The sequence below is a fragment of the Sylvia atricapilla genome, chromosome 2 (assembly GCF_009819655.1).
Source record: "Sylvia atricapilla isolate bSylAtr1 chromosome 2, bSylAtr1.pri, whole genome shotgun sequence".
NCBI lineage: Eukaryota > Metazoa > Chordata > Aves > Passeriformes > Sylviidae > Sylvia > Sylvia atricapilla.
Genome location: NC_089141.1, coordinates 94592370 through 94618436, shown reverse-complemented (window position 1 = coordinate 94618436; position 26067 = coordinate 94592370).

The window sequence follows — 26067 nt, the reverse complement described above, 5'->3', positions numbered from 1 at the left end:
AGAAGGTCCTGTGAGAATCTTATACCTTCTTTTATCTGACTAGATCTGACTAGATAGCTGGCAGTGGTCATCTAAATGATCTATAATCAAAATCTAAGATATAATTTTTGTTTGGTTTGATGATTTTTGAGCAGCCTGAAGGGCATTTAGGCACAATCAAATGTCTAAAATTCAAGATATCCCTTTGTCAGTCTTTCTTTGAACTGCAGAATATTTTATTGCTCTCTTTACAGCAAGGATTGATAAAAGACCCAATTGAAGCTGCATAATGGATAATTAATACTGGCTAAAAAAAAGTAAACTAATTTTAATAATTCAGTTCAAATAATTAATTTTAATAAACTTGAGGTGACCTCCACTGAGCCCTAGTGAGGCCACATCTGTATTACTTTGTCCATTAGGCTTGTTTGCTTGTTTGAGGTTAAACAAACTTGATGGTCCTGAGGTGTGTGAGGAAGGAGACTCTCAGGAAATCAGGGTACAGACTGCATTTCAGGAAAACAGATTTTGGCTTTTTCACAAAAGTGATTGGTGACATTCAGATAGACATCATCTCTCAAAGGCTAAGGAGTTTGGGACATATGGAAGGCCTTTAAGAACAGCACTGTCCTACTGCAAAGATGGTCTGTCTTTGTGCTTGGGAGGAAAAGTGTGATATTTATAGCTTAACCTAGTTATCTGTCCTACTTTATGCTCTTTATTGACAGAGCATCCTCATTTGTACTTCAGATGGATTAATTTGGGGCAACATGGGCCTAATTTTATTTATAGAAATGTAGACTAGGGTAATGTTTTACGGAGATGACCAAGGATCTCATTGAAGATCTATAAATAAATCATGCAGAAGAACAGGTTATTTTATCAGATTTACATCCCATGAAAGCAGGGAATTCTGTGACCAAAATGTAGTTTGTATGGCATTAAATGGGAAACAAGGTAATTTCAGTCAGTAAGGGTATTTATTCTCCTAATTTTTTTTTTTACTGGTTTATTGTTTTGGTTTTGTGTTTTCTTGTATTTCCTCCCTTTTTCACCTATAAAAAGCCTATTTTTATAAATAGGAAAATAATCAGTTTTAATCATCTCTTCTCAACCCATATCAGGAGACTAGCTTGGCTGAGATAGCTAGAGCCTTGATGCAGAAAGGCAGCACATGGACTGAAAGCAGGAACAGACTGTTACAGAAGGAATCTATAAATATTTCCCAGGCATATAGAAGAGGTGTCAGGAGAGCTGAAGATCCACGGGGGTTGAGCAGAAAGGCCCAAATAGACAAAGCTCTGAGCAGCCTGGTCTGACCCCAGAACTACCGCTGTTGTCAGCAAGGGGTTGGACTGAAAATATTCTGAGGTCTCTTCCAGCCTCAGCTGTCCCTTTCTGCAATGAAAGAGGCACTAGCCTGCATTATTTTGACCAGCTTGATATTTTTTACCTGCCTTTGGCACCCACTAGATCTCTATCCATGATTTGGTGTCATTGAGTCAGAGCAGGGGTTTACCTACATCTCTCTAGAGTCAACAGAAAATATTAGAGGTAACCATATGATGCAGAAAATAACAGGAAAATTTTTCCATACTATGTACACGATGACACTTCAGAGACTCAAAGACATTTCAAGTAAACAATATAAAACTAAATTTAGCCATCGTTCTGTTGTCTTTTCACTTTAGATTGCATTCTTGAAATGCTATCATGTTTTCTTTCAGCAAATCTAATTTTGAAATGCACAACCAGCATAGCAGTGCAGACTAATATAAAGCAAAATGCATTATATCCTCTCTGAATACAAAAAGGCCCCACTGGACTTTTGCTTCATTTATAACCAGATCAAGCCAACTTCAGCTTGTCACAGGGTCATAAGTCTGAGATATCCTAATAGAGAAAGCTAATTTTTTTTGCAAGTTTTATTTTTCCACAGTGATTTTAAATGTTTTCTTAAAGCAATTATTTCCATTCCTCTCATCTGTAACTTATTATGCCCCATGTGTGATGAGAAGACAGAACGAGAAGACAAAACGACTGTTTTTCTTCTTTTTTCTCTGTCACTTTTTATCTTTTCTTCTGCTTCCTTCTGTTATTTCTAGTCCATAACCCTTCAAGTTCCTTGTCTTTTCCTCTTTACCCTTAAATAGAAAAAAAGTCATTCTTCTATATATATGCACTCATTACACTTCCCTCCTTTTCACTCTTGGTGCCATGGTAATCTAAGGATAAGCACAGTAGCTGTACATGAACAGTGCTTGGTGAAGCTGTGGAATGCTGAAGCAGAGACTGTATGCTAAATGCATTGGCTGGGTTGAAACTGAATTATCATTTTAATTTAAAAATATTGAAAATGAAGTAGTTCCATCAGAGGATTTTACATACATCCAGCCAAAACTAATGCATAACTAATCATAACTAATCTAATGTCTTCCACCACAGAATTATGGAGGTTTCAAAAGAAATGGGAAGAATATGCAAAAAGGATAAAAAGAGTGTAAGACATGTGAAATACTGTGTCATAGACAAGATAATTTTAATTTTGCAGTTTTATTCAGAATTTAAACTTTCTCCAGGAAGTGATGAAGCAGGCTTAGTCTAGACAACTGTATTTCAATGAAGACACAGACGCTTAGGATCTGTACTAAGTATGTAGTGCTTTTTCCTCTTGGAAATAGGAATTTTGTGTGTTGCATGAGGGATCCCAGTGGGGAGCTTTTATTGTTGAGTCCTTTGAAAGCTCAAACAAGTTTCAGCCACATGTGGGTTGAGTATTTTATTATCTCCAGCTGAGCTCTTTTCCATCTTTTCTACACCCATGTCTATTGTTGTAAAGGTAATGAGTCTGTAACATTCAGTTTTATTTCTGCATTACTTTGAACTGCACATTTACTAATGGATTCATTAGCATCAGGCTTGCGTCTGCAACAAGATTTCCCTGTTGCTGGAAGCCTGGAAGTTGAGAATTTTAGGCTTTCTGTGCTGACAGACGCTGACCCTCAAGAGGAGTCTACATTTGACCTAAGGCCATGGAACAGGCTTCCAAAATATGACTGATAGCACTGACTGATAGTACTGAGATTATTGGTGTGTAGTTGAATCGAAGTGTGTAACATCACAGGATGGAAAATCTTGGATTTTAAGGTTTTGGTATATGGTAATATATGAAGCAAGATGGGGGTGTTAGGTTGTAGGCTAAGTTCTTTTTTCTTCTTCTTCATGAGTTAGGGTGGTTTCTTGTAATTGGATAGAATAATCTGCCTTGAAGACCACGAATGTTTGGTTATTGGGTTAAAAGTGAAAATAATTTAAGTGTCCTTTCGTAATTGGACAATTTGGGCTTAAGAGACATTCAAAAAAGAAAGAGACAGAGACATTTTCATGGCATTTTCATTTTCTAGCTTGTTAGCTAGAACTCACGAGTTGTGAGACTGTACTATAGACAAGAACTTATAAACATCTGAGTCTGAACAGGAAAAGATGCATCTCCCGAGCATTTAATCCCAGCTCTAACAGAAGAAAAGAAGATAAGAACTCGCATCCTGTCACCTCAAAAATAACTTCTTTCAGTGTTAATAAACGCTTTTTATTATTTTATTTCATTCCTTCTGGACAGATAAGTGTTGTATGGTGGCTTTGAGAGGGATGACACTGCCTTTCTCTTTTCTCATAGGTTAATACGTACCTACTTTTTTTGAAAGACAAATTCATATTTTTCCAAGATTGAAAGCATCTTTTGTTTTCTAGAAATGTGAGAAAATCAAAAACCAGGGAAAATATTGTTGAGATCTACTGTTCTATTTGCCATAGAGAAAACCAAACCCTTAAGCAGTTAGTAAAATTCTAGAAACTAAATCATATTATCTCAAGTCTTAGTCTGAACTTTGGTTTGTGTAAAGGATATTAAATGTATAAAATCAAATAGAGGTTTGAAAGTACCGAAGTTCCTATAGGAGCCCGTCAAAACAGATTCAGAGTCCACTGCAAATATCTCCTGGATTCTACACATGAAAGGACAGAATTTTAGAGACTTTGTTTTAACATTCTGAAACAAATCTTCTAATCTTTAGCAAACAAAACCTGAGTAATTAATATGACTTCAAGCATTACTGGAATTTAGAAATACCCAACTTCTATCTAGGTTTCTATTATTATTAAACATACAAAAAAATCTCTTTGTAGGTATATAAAAGTATATTACTCCACCCGGACATGCACAGTCCCTAATGTTGGAATGGCATATGGATAAACTATTCTCCCATACAGTTCATTGCAAATTGTGCTGGTTTGGCATTTTTAACCCAGGGCCTTCACTCAACTCTTTCTGAATGGGTGAAACAAAAAACATGTTAAGCAGCACTGTTGATCTAGAAATGGCACACTGGATCCTGATATTTAAATGTTCCAGCTACAAGAGGCATTAGATTAGATGGTCCAGGACTTTTTCAGCTTAAATTTCTGAATTCCTACTATGACATAAAGTTATCAGTAACCGAAAGTAGTTTAAAAGTCCAGGTAAACCTAAATACCCCAAACATTCCTGTCAGTTTAATCTGAAGTGAAAATGATTTTATAGTCATTTTGTTAGTAACGACATAATTGGGAATTATGATTTTGACCAGATATGATCCTATGCACGTGTCACATGGAGCAGTGGTAGGAATGATCTATGATTTTGTTAATTCATACATGAATTAAAATACAACTTCATTCTGTAGATTTCTTTTTCTTCTGGTAGGTATTTTGCAGGTATTTTTATCACTGTAGAAGTGTTGTAACTCACTGGTTCATTGGCTAAGAAATATTTTTGAGAGTTCAAGAGGCATAATGGAGAAGAAAGATGGTTTTTAGTCATTCAGTAGCCATATTAGTACTTTTTTTTCATTATTTGTAGCTGATTATGTCAGCTGGTGGATGGGGTCCGCCGCTTGGGACCCAGAGCGCCACAGCCACCCCAAAGGATGTCTCGCTAGAAACAGCTCCTTGGGGGGGTCAGGGCGCTCCTCAGCTGGACAGAGGGGCTTCTCAGCATCGGACAGAGCAGTGATTTTTCAGCTCAGTGATTTCAGCTCTCAGTGATTTCAGCCCAGTGCTCTTAGCTCATGCCCTTGTGAGTTAGCCCCTCTTTTAGCCGGCCGTAGTAAGAGAGACAGAAGTCTCGTATGGAATTTCTGCAGGTGGTACTTTATTGAGAGGGTACCAACGAAAGGGATCCAGGGATGAAGAACCTCTGCCGACCAGAGGAAACCCAGGGGTTTTTATGGGACACCAGGGTGGGAGGAAAAGGGTACAGAACCAATCAACTGTAACAGATCTACATAAAATCCCGAGGGGGCTTGTGGATCTTCAGACAAATCACCGTAGTTGAGAAGCCTGTCTTTTTGTCCTAGTGGCTCAGGGTGAAGTTGCGAAATTCTTCCTTGACTCCTCAGCTTAGCTCCCTCCCAGACAAAGCAACCGGGGCTCCGCCCACCTCCACAGCTGATCAAAGCAGTATGACCTTAGGAGAATTCAGGTTGAATTAAAGACATAGAAACGTACAATTAAGAGCTTTCTCTAGCAGCTTCAATTAAGAAACAAACCAAAATATGGTATATTTTGGCTTGTGAAATTATACAACAAGAAAAAGAAAATCCTGTGGTACTAAACAGAAAGTGAATTTGTGAAAGAAAACTAGGCCATCAGAATTAGAAATGAAAATTCTAAGTACTTCTGCCTCATTTAATTCTCAAACCAATACTGGGACAATTTGGATAAGCTGTCGCTTAGGAGGAGAATAGGGATTCAAATCCTTTAAAGCAGCAATGAGAAGGGAATTTTAAGAAAGCTTTGTCAAGAAGTACTGAGAAACAATACTAATTTCTTTATTTAAGGAGTATGATTGCATAAATGTTGAAAGAATCAGCAGTTTATGGGGTTGGAGGTCCTTACACTGACAAAAAACTGTTCTATCTGTGATATTACAAATAATTTTCATAATTTTTTATCTTCTCAGAAAACTACAGCAATATCTACAGAAGCTCCTGAAAAGAAACTCCCCCTATTTTTCAACACTGTTGGACAAATGGCATCTCCATATGAGAATGTTTTTTTGTCATTTGTTTTTTTCTCGATGTGATATAAAGATAGTAACAAGTGACCTACCATTCAAATCCATTTCCTCTTAGCAGAAAAACTTTAATATAAATTGTTTAAAGACATTGTTTCTTATATTTTTGAAGTTACTATAGTTACATTTTGAACAGGACTTTTGGGGAGGAACACATTAAATCAAATGGACATTTGAAATACTGATCCACATAAGGTATCATTGACAATATTATTAATTTTGCACTATGTTAAGAATGCTTAACTTAACTAAAAAGAGACTGTCACATGTTTTGCCTATGGATCAGAAGATTTGCATCCATGATACTTTACAAACACAAGGTCAAATGCTGCTTACCTTAATATTTCTGTAAACTCTAATTTCCCTAAGGCCAAAGAAGACTGTGCTGATATTTTTTCTTCTGTTCACATATTTTTTCAATTTTTTAAAGCAATTTGCAATAATTTCAGAATAAAAATTCTGAAGTTATTTATGGCTCTGTGTATGCACAAGTGTGAAATCTGGAAAGAAAATTCTAGTTTTGTCTGTGAGGTTTCTGGCTCATACATAATTTTACCTTTATGCTGGGAAAACAAAACAATTTTTTTTATCTACAATACTGTAGATACTGTAGATATGTTTTTTTTTTATATATACAGTACAATACTGGCCTCACATCTCTTCTGGGAACCACATGGACATTTTTTATCCTTTACATTTACTAGTTCATGGCTAAAGAAGATCTGAATGGGAAGAAACAAACCTCAGAAGAGAGAAGCCTTGGCTGGCACAGCACCTTGAGCCAGGTGAACCTCCCGGTCTCAGTTTCTGCCTGTAATGTTCAGTGGTTCTAAAAAAACCCTCCCAATTTGCCTATAGTCTTGGGGAATCTACCCACTCCTAACTTTACCCCTAAAGCTCAAAGTAGCTTTCCTAAACACTGAAACTAACTGTCTGCTCAGGATTGAGTTAACCTTTTCCGCATGATAAGATGTTTTAGATTTTCCTGTTAAATTGCCTTTATTTTGACCCATAATATGTCTTGTTACCACTTTAGCCCTTCAGATTCTGTCCACCATAGCACTGCAGCGGGGTGAGGGAGTGGCTGGGTGGGGACTGGGCTAATCTAGAGGGAGATCTGGACTAGCTGCCAGCAGAGATTGAAGAATGAAAATCTATAATGAAAAATTATAGAATCTGCCACTAGTGATGCTCCTAATTTTCAATGGACTGTTAGTAGCTGCCAAATTTTCTACTGAAATCCCAACTTTCTTTGCAGAGAATTGCAATTATAGTCTTCAAAAGTAAGCACTGAAGAGGAACTATTTTTAAGGACAAGTCAAGTAATTTGTCACTCTGTGACACTGCAAAACATAAAATCTTAGCTAAGAATCTCTGGTTTGCCAAGTATACAAGAAACACAGCAGTGAGAAAGGATCAACCAACAGTACACAACAGAAAAAACCATTGTGAGTTATGTCTTTAAATATCTGCTTACTTATCAAAGAGCAGCACTCTTGCTTCTCAGTGACTGAAGTTTCAGGCAGTCTTGCTAGTAGGCAATTGTGCTGCATTTGGGAAATATTCTACTTCTTCAACGGGCAAGTGCTAACCTGCTATATATGAGCAATACACAATTCTCATTATATTTATTTGTCTGGCTCTCAGTAGGTTTCTCAAGCTATGTAGTGTCTATCTAGGCCAATACAGTGTTCAGCTGGCTTAGACTTCCCAGGAAATCTTAGGAATTCTTGATGTGCCACCAAGGTGCTTTGGAAACCTCAGCTGATTATCCAGTAGGCTGTACTTTTTCTCTAGGTTATTACTGAACCAACAACATCCCATCGTGGGGTTTCTACATCTCCTGCAAAAAGTAGCATTTGAGAAGTCGATTGGATAAATAAAATTCTACACCACAGAGGAAACCTTCCCCACAATACTGCTTATATATCCAGCTGTTTGACTATCAGAAGTTAGACTTTCAGAAAGAAAACAAATCAGATAATAATAAAGGTCTTAAAAAAATATTTCAGTATACACACCATCCTTCAAACAAAGACAAAATCTATTTCTTTCAAATAAAAGCAAATTTCTTTCTCACATCCATTTTTTATTCCCTCTTGTACTTTGACTTCCATTTACAGAATGAGCAGTTGACATGAACAGTGAAGCACAGATATGTTAATCTACAAATGGAACACCTTAAACTATTGTTTCAAATTTGTATTAATGTTTTCCAGCTGTGTTTCAGTTTATCTATGAAAAGCGAAGAGAAACTTTGCCAGTCATTTGTTCCTATCAAAATCCCTCAAATGACTCTAGTGAGTAAAATATATCAAAACAAACTATTAAGAAGATAGTTCTAATTTTTTTCCTCATATTGCTTGGAATTTAATATGCTCTTGAGGCACTAACTGCAACTGCTTGTGAACAATCTATGAAATAAATGTACATCCTTCTTGAGAATAAATCTATAATTCTAAAAAATGGATAATTTTTCACCCTTTCTGTGGCACTTGTCATCCTATAGCTATAGTAGCTTAATGCTTTTCATTCTCCATGCTCTCAAGAGTGAAATCGGGATGGACATGTTTGTTGTCATGGCAGCAAAACACTACATGTGTTTCAACCAAAACAGATGCAGAGAGTGCAAATCCCTGGATTATTTGGTTTTGGAGAGCTCTGAGGTGCCTCACTTAACTATAAGTTTCTGCGTAAAAAATAAAGTGGAATATTTCTCTGCTCATGAATGTTGAAGAAACCTGAATATGCTATGCCTCAGTTTGTACTTGCCCAGAGTGTTGGCATGTAGTTTGTTACTGAATTTTTTCCTTTTAGGACAGACATGTGGCATTAAATTTGTTGTTTAGAAGATGAGATAATTTTTATAGGAAGCTTTGCCATGATAGAAAAACTTTCAGTCAGTAATAATATCACAGTAGTTCACAAAAGGAAGTTGCTGTGATTTATGGTAATGCGAGAAGTAAGACTGAGTACCTAATAGCAGTTACTTTAAAAGGGCTGCCCAGCTGGTAAAAAAAACTGTGTCAGGCAATAGGAAAACTGAAGAGTGGTCTTTCATTGAATACTGCCTCATCATCTCACAAAAAAAATGTGTTTCTCGGGTAACATTCACCTTATTTCGTGGTCTTGCTCCCTGCAGCATCTCTGCCTGCTCAGATATGTTCAATATGCTCAGTAGCTCAAAGCTACTTGGGAAAGCATGGGATTAACCTATGACAATACACAGCAGAGGTGCTGGAATTAGATGAAATCGTTGAAATTTAATGACAATTTGGTACAATCTGCTGAAATAACTTAACCAGTTTTTCTGTTACACGTTCTTGCTCCTCCCTGAGTTAGTACAATGTTTCTGCAGAGCACAAAGTGACTTTCAAGCTTTGCGCTTGCCTGAACTGTCTTAAGCCTTTTCAACTTTTATAACACTATTTCAGTTGTTCTGGAGTTGTGACTTGCACAACACTATTTCATGTTCAGGAACTATAATTAGGCAATTTCCTATAGACAGGGCACTTTTGAGAACTGAAGACATCTAAATGGATAAGGACAGGATTCACCCACTTTTTGTTCAGAAAAATAAGATAGTTATGTCCTGTGCAAGAGATTGTGACTCCTAAAGTACCTGCTGGCAATTTCAACAATCTCTCCCTGTAGCTTTCTCTGGACGGAAGCAATGATGCTCTGAACTGGCCCGGGATGAAAATACGTGAAGGCATGGTCTAGAACATCACACATTTCTTTGCCAAATACCAAAGACTTCTGTTGCACATCCCTCTAGCTTCCTCTCTCTTCTTCCTCCACCCCAAATATTGCAGGAAATAAAAGGATCTCATAAAGTTGAAAGCAGCTTGTGTGCTGTGTTTAGTAGTGATGAAGTAGGCACTTCACTACTAGCCACTTTAAGAGAGCCTCAACTGCAAACAATTAGAAGCTCTATAGATGGAGGACATAAAGATATTCAATCTTGCAAAAGCAGCTTAGAATTTGTATTGAAGGGGGAAATTCAATAAAAGAGTGACATTCTCTGTGGTTTCTACTTTATTGCCAGTATTTCTGTAATGGCAAATTGAGAACTAATATTTTTTTTTTTGATTAGCTATTATCTAGTACTGAGTATATTGCAAGTAACAAATTTTTTTACAAAAGCTTTAATATTACTGTTTGCAGCATAGTATTATAGCAGTGAATGGTATTTTCTGGCAAAAAAAAAAAAAAGAACTTAGAAGAAAATATGTATCAAATAAAATCCTGGAAGTTAACATTAAAATTCCAGGCATTTCTGCTCATTATGTGTTTGTTTTGTCTACTGACAATATCAGCTAATTAGAAATGTTAGAACAATACTGCCCTGAGCTGAGATGAGGTCGGGGCTGTGGGCAGGGTAGGGGAATTCTGGCAGACTTGACACAGACAGTTAATCCTGGTGCTGCTCTCAAGACCCTGCCAACAAATTCTGCTGCCAGCAAAGTGTGTCCTCACAGCTCACAGGTCCTGGGTTTGGTTGTTATTCCTCATGAGCAGCTTCCAACTTCTGCCTGTGAACAAGCTGGTGCAGTCTGTGAGGCCCTAACAGCAGGAATCATCGGGCAAAGCAGGGCAAGGTAAGAATTCTGTGGAGCCATGAGTACTTCCTGTGAGGGATGAGCTTTCTTACAAAACAGGTCCACAGTCACTGAGTCCTTGTATTTCTCTGCAAGCCTGTCTGCTCTGCAGTGAAATTGGTAAGTGCTGGAAGGTGGCTGGAGCTTTCAGGGACCAAGGATGCTTGCAGTATCCATGTTCAGAGCAGAAAGCAGGCTTTTCTCATTCCCTTCCAAGATTTGAAGCAAACTGTAATGTCTTCAGAGCTTCAGCTTGCTTAATTTGGCCAAGCCTCTGAAGACATTCAGAGAGCTCTGTGGGGAGAGGCAGGGCTCACTGACATGTCTCTAATCTTCTCCCAGGCTAAGATCCCCATACTTCTTTTTGATAAAGTATATAGGGTCCAGCAAGAGAGATAAAGAGACAGATCAGCCTCAGTGCTAGACTGTTGAGGTACAAGAGCACTAATTTAGGATGTGTCAAGGCACAGAGATGTGCCTGAAGGAAACTTCATCTCCTAGGATCAGGGAAATGGGCAGTTATTTAGGTAGTGTGCAGCAGGATTTCTTCCCCTCTCCTAAATCCATCAGCCCTGTTGCTGCACTCCTATAAGTGCACTGGTTAAGGCAAGGCATGTTTAGCTGGGGCAGGGGCAAGGGCACAGATATGGCTGTGGGGTCTGTGCAGGTCAGGGCTGCATCTTATGGGGTGGCACTCAGCTGCAGACCTCAGGGCTGTGGTGGTTGGGTGAGGACATGGTACAATCAGGGGTCGTCAAATTTGGTGTGGCCATCATGTTCATTCCTGGGTTACAATCCTCATGTGGAGGAGAGTTGCCACATCCAGGATGTGCCTCGGCAGCAGGCATGGTTGGGATGGCACAGACAGGCCACTGCTCATACAAGGCAGCACTGGAACTGCAGGACTGTGGTGGGAAAAATGGCCCCTAGAGGATCCTAGAGTTATCCTCAGTCTCTGGATAACCCCTTTCTACAGGGAACACGAGGATCCAACTTGGCAGTGAGGAAGGAGATTGTACCTCCCTGACTAGAGCTGCCCAAGAAGAGGGAAAAGGAGCAGATGGGTGTAAGGAGGGATACCTCAGTGCTGGGGTTGGCCCAACAGGAACAATTGCAGGGTGATATACCCTGGTTGCTCCCCCTTTCTCCAGAAGTGACAGTGATGGGATTGGTCTGGCTGGGGAGGTCTCTTGCCCATGGACTGGGATGAAGATCCTGAGAGAAGCCGACCAAAAGACCTCTTTGATGTCATCAGGGTCAGCTGCCCAAAAGGTGACAATTTAATGAAAATTATACTGGTAGAGATCTGGAACTCTGCTTTCAGGAACTGGATCCAGGGAGATAAATAACAGTTCATTTTATGATTGTAGATGTCGCTGGGCAAAGTAGCAGAAAGCAATCCAAATGAGGGCAAAGGCTATTATGGCTTTGCTTTTGCCCCACTATGAATATTTCACATTCATTGGTTCTGAAAAAATTCCCTCATGTATCTTCAGTGCAAACTGACTGAGCATTCAGGGGAGCCACTTAAATTGAAACCACTCTTTAGCTCGTAATGTAATCCGATGACACATCAAACATTTTTGCTTATTGATGCAGGATTTTGAACATGAAGGTTTGTTCCATCTTCACCAATTATCAATCTGTCAATGCAGCCTGAACATCCACACGGGATAATGTTATATTCTACCTTAAATTTCTATGTCACCATAGTAGAGGAAAGTGCTAAAAAAACTTCTATTCTCAATCTGAAAACTTCGATGTACTTCAAAGATAAGAACACTTCATTATATTCACAAAAAGTAGAAGTGTCCTACTATGACATGAACTCTTAATATTATGATTAGTGAAGCTTAACATTAGTATCAGATGAATAAAAGCACTGGCTGATGTCAGTTCATTTTTCATGTTTAACCCTCTTCAAGTCCCCAGTTCTCAATGAAAATGCTTACATCTTTAAAAATGATCAGGTTTCATTTCATAGCATGTAATGGAATTACACTGAGTTGTACTTCTTGCACTAAAATAAAACATTTAAGTCATTAAATTGACATTGGAAATAAATTATTTTCAATTTACTATTCACAAGACCACACTCTCTTTTGTGTAGAGGACAGACCTTAATGGCTTTTGTGAACTTTAAAATTTCTAGACTCTCTGGAACAGCTTTGCAGTGACACAGAACATGTCTGGCACTATCCTGTGCATTTATGCTAATGAGCTAAATGAATGTTAGAAAGGAAACAAATTTCACTGTGTAGGAGAAAAGGATGCCTAACACAGGTTTTCATCCTGACTAGACAGTGCACGTATATTTTGTCACCTTTTTGTCAGTAATTTTGTCAATCAAATGAGAGAAAGTGAGAGAATTTTTCTGGACTTAAGCTAAACCATTTATTTGTACTCTACCTATTTGTAAAATCCATGACAAATTGTTATTCCATTTGCTAGATACCAATCCAAATAGACATGAACTAGGAAATAAGAAAACCTTGTTCTTTTCTGTGGGGTAAGGTTTGTAAAGACATAGTAATCTCTTTTCTTCGTTGTACCTCTTTCCTTTTAACAGTTTTCTATTCATAATCCTGACATTCACATCTCCTGCTGCCCCAGAGTCCCTTGCCAACAAAAATGTGCTATATCTGCATCTCCCAAAATTTTTCCATTTTCCTTATGCCCATTCTTTACAGAACTGCTTTACTATATGGTACTTCTGTCATATAATCATGACTGTTATGGTCATGTCTAAAAGTTAACTGAAAGGGAGTTTAATAGTACCAAAGGTGCAACTGTATGCCATGCAAGCATTTAGGGATTATGTGAGTAAAATTTGTCTGCGGCTTAAACACATATCTTTGCTAGCTGTCTATATTCTTTTTATGTACCATGGAAAAAATGAGGATTTAATCTCATTCTGAAAAACACCTCTGAAATAGGTGACCCAGAGGCTGTGGTGCCTCTATCTTTCTGGTGAGCAGAATTGCAGTCTAAGGAGAATAACTAAGGAGAATTCAACATCCAGAGGCAAGATGCCTGTGGTTAGGTGAAATGAATTTCTCCCCTGCTGACTTGGATCAGGTCCACTCGAGCAATGAAACTGAAACTTCTCATGTGGCATCTCACAAAATTTCAGGCTGTAGTATGTACTAGTCATAGTTTCAACAAAATATGTAGGTTTTATTTTGTTTTGACCTTGTCAGTGCAATTCTGTGCTTATTAATCAGAGACATGGTGTTTGCTGTTTAAATCAAATATTTTGATTGCATTGTTGCTTGTGAGATCTGCTTAGAGGAAAAATAGCATTACAGCTCTCTTGGGATGGGAAGTAATGTTGGCTGTGTCAATGTCTTTCCAAGTGAAGCTTTTAAAGCTGAGTTCTCAAATGCCTGTGTGCATAGTAAGGGTAGAATCAAATACTTGAAGGCATTTATGTTGTAAAATCATTGAAATAAATAGGATTTCTGGAAATTTAATAATAAACTTATTTCAAAGGCTGTATTCTATGGTTCATAGCAAATACCAAGTTTCATAGAGCTAATTTTCATGAAGCTGGAAGAACGAAAGCGTGGAAACTAGTTAAGCATGTGGAAAAATTCTGGACTTTTAAAGTCATACCTTTTGGGGCTATATATTTTTTCTTCTCTCAGATTAAAATTTACTTTTATTTCCTTTTGTTAAAAGCAAGGCTTTCAAGGTACTCTCTTGTGTTTTAACCACAGCGGGCATCTCATCCCCACCCAGCTGCTCGCTCACTTCCCCACAGCGACATGGCAGGGAAAATATGAAGGATAAAAGAGGGTTTTAACCATCTAATGGGTTGAGATAAAGCAACAGCCGCAGGTATCATCAAAGCAAAATCAGGATTTTTTTAGCTAATTCCCATTAGCAGGCTGTAATGGCTAGTTGTGAGGACAAGCAAAGTAACTCCAAAGTCCCCTCTTCTTCCTTCTCCACCTTGTGTTATATGCTGAGCATGATGGATATTTGGGATATCCCAAATGGTGTGGGATATCCCTTGGGTCAGTTGGGGTCAGCTGTCCAGGTTCTGTTCTCTCCCAACTCCTTGTGCATCCCCAGGCTGCTTGACGGGACAATGTGAGAAAGAGAGAAGGCCTTGATGCTGTGCAAGAACTACTCAGCAATAGCTGAAACATCCCTGAATTATCCACTGGGTCACTGGATAGCAATGCCAGCTGTCCCAGTTGAATCCTGTATGCTTCTGTAGTCATGTGCTTCACACAGATCTATAGATTTTTCCATGCTCTCCTCTGTTTAAAGTAAAACAACAATGAATGATAAATAAGATGCTCTTAGAATTCAAGTATGAGATTATTATTTTCAGGTCACCATGGTTCAAAAAACTGTATATAATGGGACAGACTTTGAAGCTGACACTAAGAAAGTTGTCTTTTTTTGCCTCTGTCTTCTTGTTTACAACTACATATGAAATTGCAGTTCAGGCAATAAGATCCAGTATTACACTGTGAAGTATAGGTAGCATATGAAAGTGTGTGCTGCAATTGTAGGTACCAGATTTTTATCCCAAGACTAAACTACATATTTTAATTTCCACTTCTGCATTTAATAAGCACAACTTAAAGCTAGAAGGTGCTGTGAGGAGATGAAAATGTTGAAAGAGCAGAATAAAAATGTCAGAAGCATTGTAAATAACCACTAGGCTACGAAGCCATAATACTGGCAAAGCTAGAGATACTGCTCTCTATGTATACATGTGTTTGTTTAAAAATGTCTGGTGAATAAAGAGCAGTATCATGCAGTTGTAGTGTAGTTTACGAGTGTTGTAAAATACATTCATGATCATGAATTGTAAATGAAGCAATAATTTCTGACTATGTAATTAATTTGTGTCCTGTTGATTCAATTTGTACTGCTTAAAGAGTTTGGTTCCTTCTTGTGCCAAAAACATTACTTTGTGTGTGATAAAGTCCACTGCATCAGAGAAAGAGATAAAACCAATCATCATGCTGTGTACTCTCTATTTCAGGGAAAATACAGTGACACTTTTTGAAAGGACAAAGGAATCTTCATCTCATTCAACATAATTGAAAAGCTCTATATTCTCCATTAGATGGGCTCAGGAGAATTTTGACTCAGATATACAGAGCTTTTTACAATCCTAAATCCCACTGAAATCAAAGGAGCTGGAAATTTAACTGTAGTTCTTGCCAGTGGCCTCTCTTTTTCAGTAAACCCACAGACTGATTTCAGTTCTCCTTGAAGTGCTCTGTGCATAAAATTCTTACCTAGTCTACTTTGAAATCCTCAATGGTAAAGCTAGATGACCCATATGCTCAGTGAAGCATGTCCTAGATATCTTTTTGTCTCTCACATTTGGAGATGTTGATAGGAATAATTACAGGATGAAATTTTCTGTCTCCAGTGGAAGGTCAAGAGAAATTGAAAGCAGTTTCACAGGGATAGCCAGTGTTGGCCACAGTCCATGGAAGAAGCCATATGTCAGCTATTATGTTAGTAAGCAAAACTTCTAGGTGGATTCCTCTAGGAATGAGAGAGTGCTCAGGGACTTGGAGCAATAACAAAATTCCAGAGTGAGCTGTGGGCTTAATTAAAGCTATAGACTACAACAGAAGATACATTTTTTTATTTGCTTTTAATTTGGGTAAGTTCAGAACTGTGCAAGTGATCGCCTTGATTAATTGTCTAGATACTGTTAAAATCTCCTTTTGTCACTTTCAATCCCTGCCATTTAGTGTGGCAATGAATGGGAATAAATAGTTCTCAGTTTTGTTCATGACAACTGTTTGATAGTCATCCCTCAAAGATTACAACAGTCTGTGACTAATGTATCAACATCTTTCACAGCTACTGCTGGGAGGGGTGGAGAGGGAGGAGGAGAAGAAGCCTTCTTCCCTGAATCACAACAAATTGAGTAAAAGAACTATTATCATGCCTTCAAATAATGCGAATTGATTTTAAAACTGGCAAGAAAGTTGCCTTTTTTATCCTACATATTACTTGGTTATGGTTTTTTCACCTGTCACACATAAATTTTTTTCTTAAGTGGCTTGCTGCCTTGAAATTGTGCTTGATTCACTCAATCATTATTCCAGCTCCTTACTATATATATTGTTACAATATATATATTCTATCATATTATATTCTACTATATATATTCTTGCTATATTATAACTAAGTTTGTTTCAATATCTTTATAATGCCACAAAATAGAAATGAGCATTTAAATTGAAGGAATGAACATCTATGCAGCATGGAATAACTGACTTAAAAGTCAGATGCAAAACCTGTAAAATACTTAAAATACTTGCAAGGTGGTGTTTCTTTTCTAATTTCCCTTTTTTTTTTTTTTTTTTTTTTTTTTTTTTTTTTAGATATTTGAAACTCAATACCTCTGCTAAAATTAAACTGCAGTAGAAAATAGAACTAAACTGCCACAATGATTATAATATGTTGTGTGTAAGCCACACATGGTATAGTAGAGCTGAAGATAATATATAGCATATATGAGCATAGATAAATGTGATGGAGCGTTGCACAAGCACACCAAGTTGGCACTGGTGCAAGGTACAGTGGAGCCTTTAAAGTCAGAAAGCACCAGTGTTGAACTGATAGTAATAAGGGCAAATGTCAGATGCATTAGCATCACCTCTGGGATGCTTGGTAAGAGTCTAAATGTCCAATTTAAAAGTAATATACTGCTACAACCCCAAAAGAAATAATTAATGGAAAGTTAATGATTTGAATATGACAGATCTTGGGGCTAAGTCAAGACACTTGGGCTTAAGAAATCTAGATTTAGTTTTGCTTTGTAAAATACTTCCTGTGGGATTTTGAGGAAGTAAATTACTTTGAGTTATCAAAGATCTCTTTTAAAATAAAGTTCAGCAGAAGTTTTGCATTTTTTTTCTAAATACAGGTTTTAGGATCCTTCAGCACAGCAGTGAGTACTTTGTGAGAACCATGAGTTAGAGAAACACGCAGGTCATTCTTGTTAGTCTACCAGTAAGTGATTTCCAGTTAGCTAATACTCTTCCAGTAGATGATATAAATTTACACAAATAATTTTGATCAATACTATACTAAATATGTTTTCATTATATAATGTGAAACGTGCATTTCTGTAAAAAAATATGTTTGTAATAATAAGTTATTACACGTCCACTACTATTATGCAATGTAATCTTAACCCCACCCCAACTTTAAAAGCTATTACTGAGACATTAATCTTTGGAATTCCCTTATATATGTATAACATATGTACAGATAATATAAGAGGAAAAACACTAAATCTGCTGTGATGTGTCTTACATTTTTATGTATATTTTTTTCCTAAACAGAATAGAAAAAAATAGGATAGATAGAGTGGTAACTCATGCTGTAGCATTTTGATTTCACTTATAAGAAAGTTACTACTTACAGTAGTATCACACTTGATTCCCTGACAAATGCTAGTACAAAAAAAAAAAAGCTAAATAATTTTTAAAAATCAGATAATTTGCATTGTTCTCCAACAAAAGGGTCTCGTTTGTGATGTTTGTTGTAAAATCATATTGGTAACAAGCAGTATATGGTGAATTTTCATTTGATCTGCAAAATTGTGCTGATTTGTTCAGTCCTCATGTGAGCACTTTCCCAGACTGTTGTTCTGGGATGTAAGTTTTTTGGTCTTGTTTATTTGTAATGTTTGAATCAGCTTAAATTTTTTCAGTCCTTCCACTTGTAGGCACTTTCCATCTGGTCAATGATGATGACTATTTTTCTCCATGTCTTCCTCACAAAAATTCAGTTTGTGAGACCTGAGACCTGAAGATGATTGTTTCAATACACAGAGAGGACAAAGAGAAGCCCAAAATGGGAATGGGAGATTTTAAAATTATTTTATGAGGCAAAGTTAGGAACAATATAGAAACCCAAATAGACCTTACTTAAGGAACAAGAATAACATAGATTTTCAAAGTGGGGAGGGCAGAGAGCGGGCCAGAAGAGAGTTTTGTGGTGTAGCTCTAAGACAGCTATGACAATAGAGTTGTAGCTGCAATTAGTTTGCAAGAACTACAAGTCTCTGACATTTTAGAATGTTAGATTTGTGGATTTACAGTAGTTTTGGATGTGAATCAAGAACAGTTACCATAAATCTCCTAATAAAGTCCTGTTACCAGTTCTGAGAATACTTCTTAAGCTTCACAGAGTACTTGGTTTGTCTACTCTTCCACCTTGTCCAGACCTTTCTGTAAGATGGCTCACCCTTCTGACATGTCCTCAAGACTCAGCTTAGACATCAGCAAACTTGGTGAGGGTTCTTCAATTCCAGCAACCAGAATATTTATGAAGCTCTGTAAAACAATGTATGACGATGTTGACTGTGTTTAGGACTAGGTTTGACTGTATTATTTTTGTGGGAAACTCACCTGTATATGGGGTTTGTTAAGAAAATGGAAAAATGTTCATTTGTAACCTGCAGCTCCCACTTCCAAGTAAGAACACATATACAGAATTGACATTCCCTATTTATGACACCTTCATCAAATATGGCCAAAGTTTTCTGTCCTATTATGAAAGAAATACAACAATGTGTAATGTTTCCATTTCCTTTGTTAGCAGTTAGTGTGTGGCTTAAACAAAGAAAGAAAGTTATTCAAAAGACTTCCACATTCGTGTGTGTGAAGTTGCTGTATGGTTTAAATTGTTCTATTTTCAGCTTCTTTTAATACATTTTTTTCTTTCTATTAAAACAGAAAATTATTAGTCAAAATGAAAACCCAATTCCCAGAGGACCCCGTTGCTCATATTCTTGTATTTTATTGTGAACCTCATGGTATCATTTGACATCTTTAAAGAAGAATAATCACCAAGCTGCAGACACATGCCAGCTACACAACACAAACCTACAGTATATTAATCTGTTGACCTTTGCACTTGAAAAATATCTAAAGCTCTTTATATATAAAAATCTATCAGCAGTGCCCTGGTACACTGTTATATATAGTAAGTGCTGTATATATCAGTTGATCTCTGTGTATAGTTTATGGCATCTAAGGTGTAGTAAAAGGATAGATCAGGGTTTATCATTTGTACCCTGCTGGTTACTTGACAGGCATTTCTGTTTAACATATATGTCAAAGAGTAAAAATAAAGTGTATTGAAAAAAGAAAGGTATCTATTAAAACAGTACAACTGGCAACATCTGGGAAGCCCATCAATAGAACTTTATAGCTTGCATTTGCTTGAAGTTAAGGTTTATTACATGGAACGTGTGGTAAAAGAATCATGTCATTTCTCACCTTGTTATAGCAGAACATGAGGAGTGTGTGTTGCATCCATTCCTACAATAAAAATCACTTCAATACACACAGACACACACACACATATACACAACACACCCACCAAGGTGTTCATCTGGCTGGTGTGTGCTAAATAGTGAATAAAGTCATACATGAATCAAAGTTTCATGTCCATCTGTACAAAATTATTAAAAAAAAATAAAAGACAGCAAAAATGTTCTTGTACAGGATTGGTATACACCAATATTGTTTGGATTTTGTGTAGATAGTGCACAGTCATTACTAAGAACACTGAAAATATACTATGGTGCATTTGTTTCAAATGATAAATGAATAAACCATACAACATACTGTGGATAGAAAAAGAATGCTGGAGATACTTCTTGCATACTACAGGAAAAATATGAAGAGTTATAGAAGCTTGTTTAATGAACTAACCCTTAGAACTAAGAGCTCCTGAAAAAGACTCAGAACCCATTCATCATCTGATTTAACATGGTAACTTCTTTTGCAGAAGTGACACTACAACACAGAAGTACACTTGAACTTCACTTAAAGGATATATTGATTTCTTTCAATTTCAGTAGTCACGATCAAGATGCAGTTTTTCCCTGCCTCAAATACTAAAACAGGAGAAATTTGCCTCCTTGCTTTGTATGTAGACTGTCTGAGCCTTCCAAAAGATGGGAGAGCTTTCACCAGTTCCAGGATGATTCATTGCCCATTAAAATACATCATATTTCTGTTTATGAAAACATCATCACTTGAAGATTCAAGAAGAAAAGCAAAGGAACAAACCTAAACCCTTAAAATGTTTGAAAAACCCCTTTCCTTTCACTTTTTTGATATTTTGTCAGAAATGATGGATAGACTCATTCCTACCCTATTAAATAAGGCGTCTATTATGAAGGTCACATATTCGGTGCATCCCTTAATCACTATAATAAATATGTAAAAAATTATTATAATGAAATATATAGAGGAAAAGGAAGTTAAAATCACTACTGCATTAAGAAATTACAGAAATAATTCCTTTCACACCAGATATGAGAGCCACTCAATCTTATTCTCTTCCAGCAGAAGCTGTTCTCTATTCAGCATTTAATGGTGAGAAAACCTGGAAATCAGAGCACTTATTTAGACATCTAACTATGTACTTTTTAATCTCATTTAAATAAAAATGACGAAAAGCCCTCAGGCTCCCTCTTAAAAGTAGAGCTGTTAGTTATTTTGGAAGTGATTCAACCTTATTGATTATACTCTTTTCTAGGCAAATGTTCTTTACTTTTGCCACAGGTTTTTGACTGAATTAGGCTTCAACTAGTTTTTTTTACTGAGCTAGATTAAATTGCTAAAGTGTCCCATATGGTTAGTACATTTAGATCTTTTTAAACAGGAATTATATGGGTCTCTGGACCATAAAAAATTCAAAAAAATTGAATGCATACAAACAGAATAATATTTAATTATACCATCAGTTAGAGAAATTATACTGCTGTTCAGTAACTTTTTAGAATTATAATAGATATGAAGACTCCACAAGCTGTGCAGATGTTAAAAATTAGATACAAAATAATTCAAATAATAAAGAGTGCTGCTAAAGAGTCATGAATACAAAAGCAAAATAATAAAGATAAGGTTCATAGGGAGTTTTGTAATTATACAAATTTGCCAAAGTTGCTATATTCAATTATTTTAGAAAAAAACATTGTCTATACTATGTAACACACAAAAGTTACTAGTTCAAGATAAGAGTGAGTTTAAAACCATAAAATATAAAATAATTAAATTAATAGAAATCTATTTGTGTTCAGAACCACAGTTGCTTTGTGGGTAAACATTTTCTCTCATTATTTATTCTAAGTTATTCTGTTTATCTAGTATTACATGAAAAGCCTTATGGGTGTTGTAGCATGCAGAGAAGACTCCACACACAAGTGAAAACAGAAGGAAACAAATGGTTAGCCTGATCTTGTTAAGAATTATTTTCACTCTCAGCATTAGTTCTTCTACTCTCAAAATGATTAAGATATCTCAAAAAAACCTATTCTCAGCTACTTTTATTTTTTGATTTTTTTTTTATTAAAAGGACAAAATATTTACTATTTAATTGTGATTATATGCCACATATTAAAGACAATGCAAAATAAAAATTAGTGTTTTGGGTCAAACACCTACAAAGAATTACATTAAGTAAGCTTAATTTCTATGTTATACAGCCATATTAAATAAATATAGATTTAATTTAATAATTTTAAAATGCACTTAAGAATTTATTGCAGAATATTTTTTCTGATTAGGACTTTTAAAGGAAATGTAGTAGAATGGAACCAAACAAACCTAACTCCTTCCACCACTCCAGTCTTTCCAGGTGTCTTGCAGGTGGTAGTACTTACTTGATGGCAATTATCTGACGTGGTATTAAATCTTTTTTGATTAATTTCCATAACTCTTTTCATAGTATGAAGCAAATTTAAGTTTATGAAGGGATGGGCATAAAGGTAGTGCATTTTAATTAATAGCTTTTATGCTAAAGAGTGGTTCATGAGTTCTCATTTTCTGTCTGAAACTTTTCCAGAACTGATTTTTGATACCCATCACATTACAGAACTTTCTGTGCCATGTCTTATTCACCTAAGGCTTTATCTTTAGATTAACAGACTGACTAGTTTGGACTATTTTTAATGGAGAGGAAAATCTCATTATACAGTGAGAAGATGAGTATTTCTGAAATTAAAGATAATAAGCCAAAGGCATTAAGCTATCAGCTGTCTTAACAGCTAAGATATTGACTCTTCTGAACATCAAAGCTTGGTCTAAATTGCCCCTATTATTTCTAGATTAGGAAAAGGAAAAAAAAAAAAAAAAGATGCAGTCTGAAAATGATCAGTGTCAGAAAATTACCATATTTTCCACTTTTTGCATCTACACATCATGGTTATGAATAACATTTTCTGAAATTGTTTGACTAATAATAGTGCCACGTTTTCCTGACTCTTTTAAATTATGTAGTAATAAGTTTATTAAAAACGAAATTTTATACTGGAATGGATAACCCTCTACTAAAATGTAAAGCTTTGCCGTTTTTTTGTAAGTAGAAATAGGCAATATTTAATATTTGAATGATCAGCGAAAGAGGAACATTGAAGTGTGTATTTCACTTCCTTGCAATCTATTCTCTAGAATAGGCCTGAAAAACTGCAGTTTGACAACTGCAATGCATTACAGAGTGAGAAAACAGGTTTTGCAGAATTTCAGTCATCTGCTTTCAAAGACTAACTTTTTGCATGCATATAAACATATGTAAAAAAGGTCAACATTTATATTCCTTAGGATGATTTCCACAGACAATGCCCAATGCTTTACAGAAAATACAAAACCATGTCAAAATTGATTGGAACACACAAGACTAGAAATTATTCTTAGATTTACAGTGAGACTTCCATTTTTCCCTATCTGTAAGAGAAGAGTATGTTTTCAATTCATTCATACCTGATAGCAGGAATTTTATGAGATTTAAAAATTACTAACTTCAGCTATTCGACATTTTCATACCTCAAAAAATTAAGAGATCACTACATATTCATTTACCTAAAGAAGAATATATCATTCAAATGTTGAATGATTACTCTCAGTGGCTACTATAATTTTTAAAAGGTTGCCACTGGCATTATATATTTTGGTGTCTTAGCAAGAGGCAATTTTCAGAAATTTTCAGATTTTCTATGCATCTTTCCACTTAAGTTCATCATGACACTTAATTGAAAAAAAAGACTTTTTATTTTTTCGCTTCTAGTATAGAATCATAGAACCATATTCAGAATATCCTGACTTGGGAGGGGGCCACAAGGTTCTTTGAAATCCAAAGCCTGGCCCTGCACAGGAACATCCCCAAGAGTCACACCATGTGCCCAAAAGCATTATCCAAACACCTCTTGTACTCTCTCAGGCTTGGTGCTGTGACCACTTCCCTGAGGAGTCTGTTTCAATGCCCAACCACTTTCTTGAGGAAGAATCTTTTCCTAATGTCTGACCTAAATCTTCCCTGACTCTGGTCCATATCACTTACTTGGGTCCTGTCGTGGTGTATAACACATCATCTAAAAACAAAATAAAACAAATTTAAACGTAAAATAGTAAAACCATAAGCAAACAAACAAGCCAACAATAAAAATGGAAACTACAATGAATAAAATGCATGTCATGCAGGATGATTATACTCACTTTTATGTAAGAATGAACATATATTAAGCTGCTTTTAATTTAAAAAAAATTAATCTTTCTTCCCCTTTTCCTTTTTTTAATATAAAAGAGCAGGATACCTAACAAAGATTTTAAATAAGAATGGAAAAAAAGACAAATAGAAGTGCATTAAATTATTTCTTTTACTTTATGGAAGAACTTTAAATTTGTTAAATTGTCACAAACTTATATGACATCCTTCTGTAATTAACTTTGATTTTGAATGTAAAATGTCCAGATACAGTCATGAATTAAAAATGACAGCAATAAAACTGGAGGAGAATGACAACTCTTTAAGACAATTTTCATCCAATGAAGTGTACTGGGAATGTAGGAAAATGTATTCTGCCCCTAGTGCAGAAGCTCACCTGGATCAAAAGGTTTGTTTAGAGTGGTACTGGCTATAAGAGGTGAAATAGGTCCACAATGGCTTTATATTAAGGACAGCAGATGCTGGGCTGAGCCAAGGTCCATGGTAGGGTATTCTTTTAAAGTCATGCCTACTGTCATAGAAATTTATTCAAGATTGTTTTGTGGACCACAAATTACCTGGCTAAGTACTCGGATAACCTGAAGGAGCCTGATGCCCTCTGCAGTACCAGAGGAAAGTGTAAGCAATCCTGACAGTCTCCTCTGGTCTACAACAAATTAAATCGAGTAACAATCAGAAGTTCAGCCCAAGGAGAAGTCTAAGATGCGCAGAAAGGTTGAAAGATAATAGGGAAACAAAGCTGTGAATTTGCATTTCTAATCCAGTCTGCCCAGCTGTCAGCTTCCCACAGCTCCAAGAACCCCTTCAGAAGTTTCTGGGTGAAGCTTTGTGAGAAAGGGTTTCTTGCATGGATATACTTGTCTAAAAACAGAAATTCCTTAACAGGTGCACAGCATGTTTCTGCCTCTCCAGTTCATCAGCATTATTAATTTTGTCCTTCGCATGTTTTAGTAGACACTTCTTTCAATTTTTCAAAATTTATGCAGATTTTTGGCATGCCCTAAAACCATAAACAGTTTGTCTCTTGAAATAGGTATTTCATAAAAACTTTCACCTTTACAAGACAGCTTGCAATGACAGTGACTTAGATTCTTTATTAGAGTTACATCTCCAGTAATGTTAAGTATTTTTTTTGGTAAAACTTTTATGCTGGGGTTTTTGAAATTGTTTTGAATGAGAGAGCCCTACAGCTGATTTTCTAGTTTAAAAAAAAAAAAAAAAGTTTGTTTCCAGTAATGGCATATCAGACACCTTGAAGTATATAACTTCCCAGAAATGCTATGTATGTTATTTCAGTTAGATGTGAAAGGAATTTGAACTTGTAAGGAAGATTACGGTAAGTGAACTGTGTGACTGACAAGATATTGTAAAGCAGCAATGCAGCAAAAACAGATTGTCAATAGCAGTTTATTCATTATAGAATTCCAGATGAGATGTTGAAAGATAATGATTTTGACCTGACTTGTTTCCACTCTCTTCTCTATCTGTTTGAATATACTATATAAAACCTAATCAAAGTAAAATAGGTTGCAATAAAGGTCCATTTAAATAGGGAAGAATTTGATAAAAATAATGAGCTATAATATATATTAAAAAACTGAAAATTCTTTCCAAAGGATGAAGACCATGTATTTAGAGCTTTATATTGTATTTTTAGTACTAAGAACAATTCAAGGTATGAGAGTAACATACCAGAGATTCAAATCAAGTAAGTGTCCCAAAGTTACCTAGAAAGTTACACCCTTTTCTATGTCTACAAATGACTGTGTTGTAAGAGATGGTCTCTGTCAGGGCACCATTTCTGCCAGGAGACAGAGGGTACCAGCCTATTGTTAACTTGAAACCCAACTTGCATGCTCT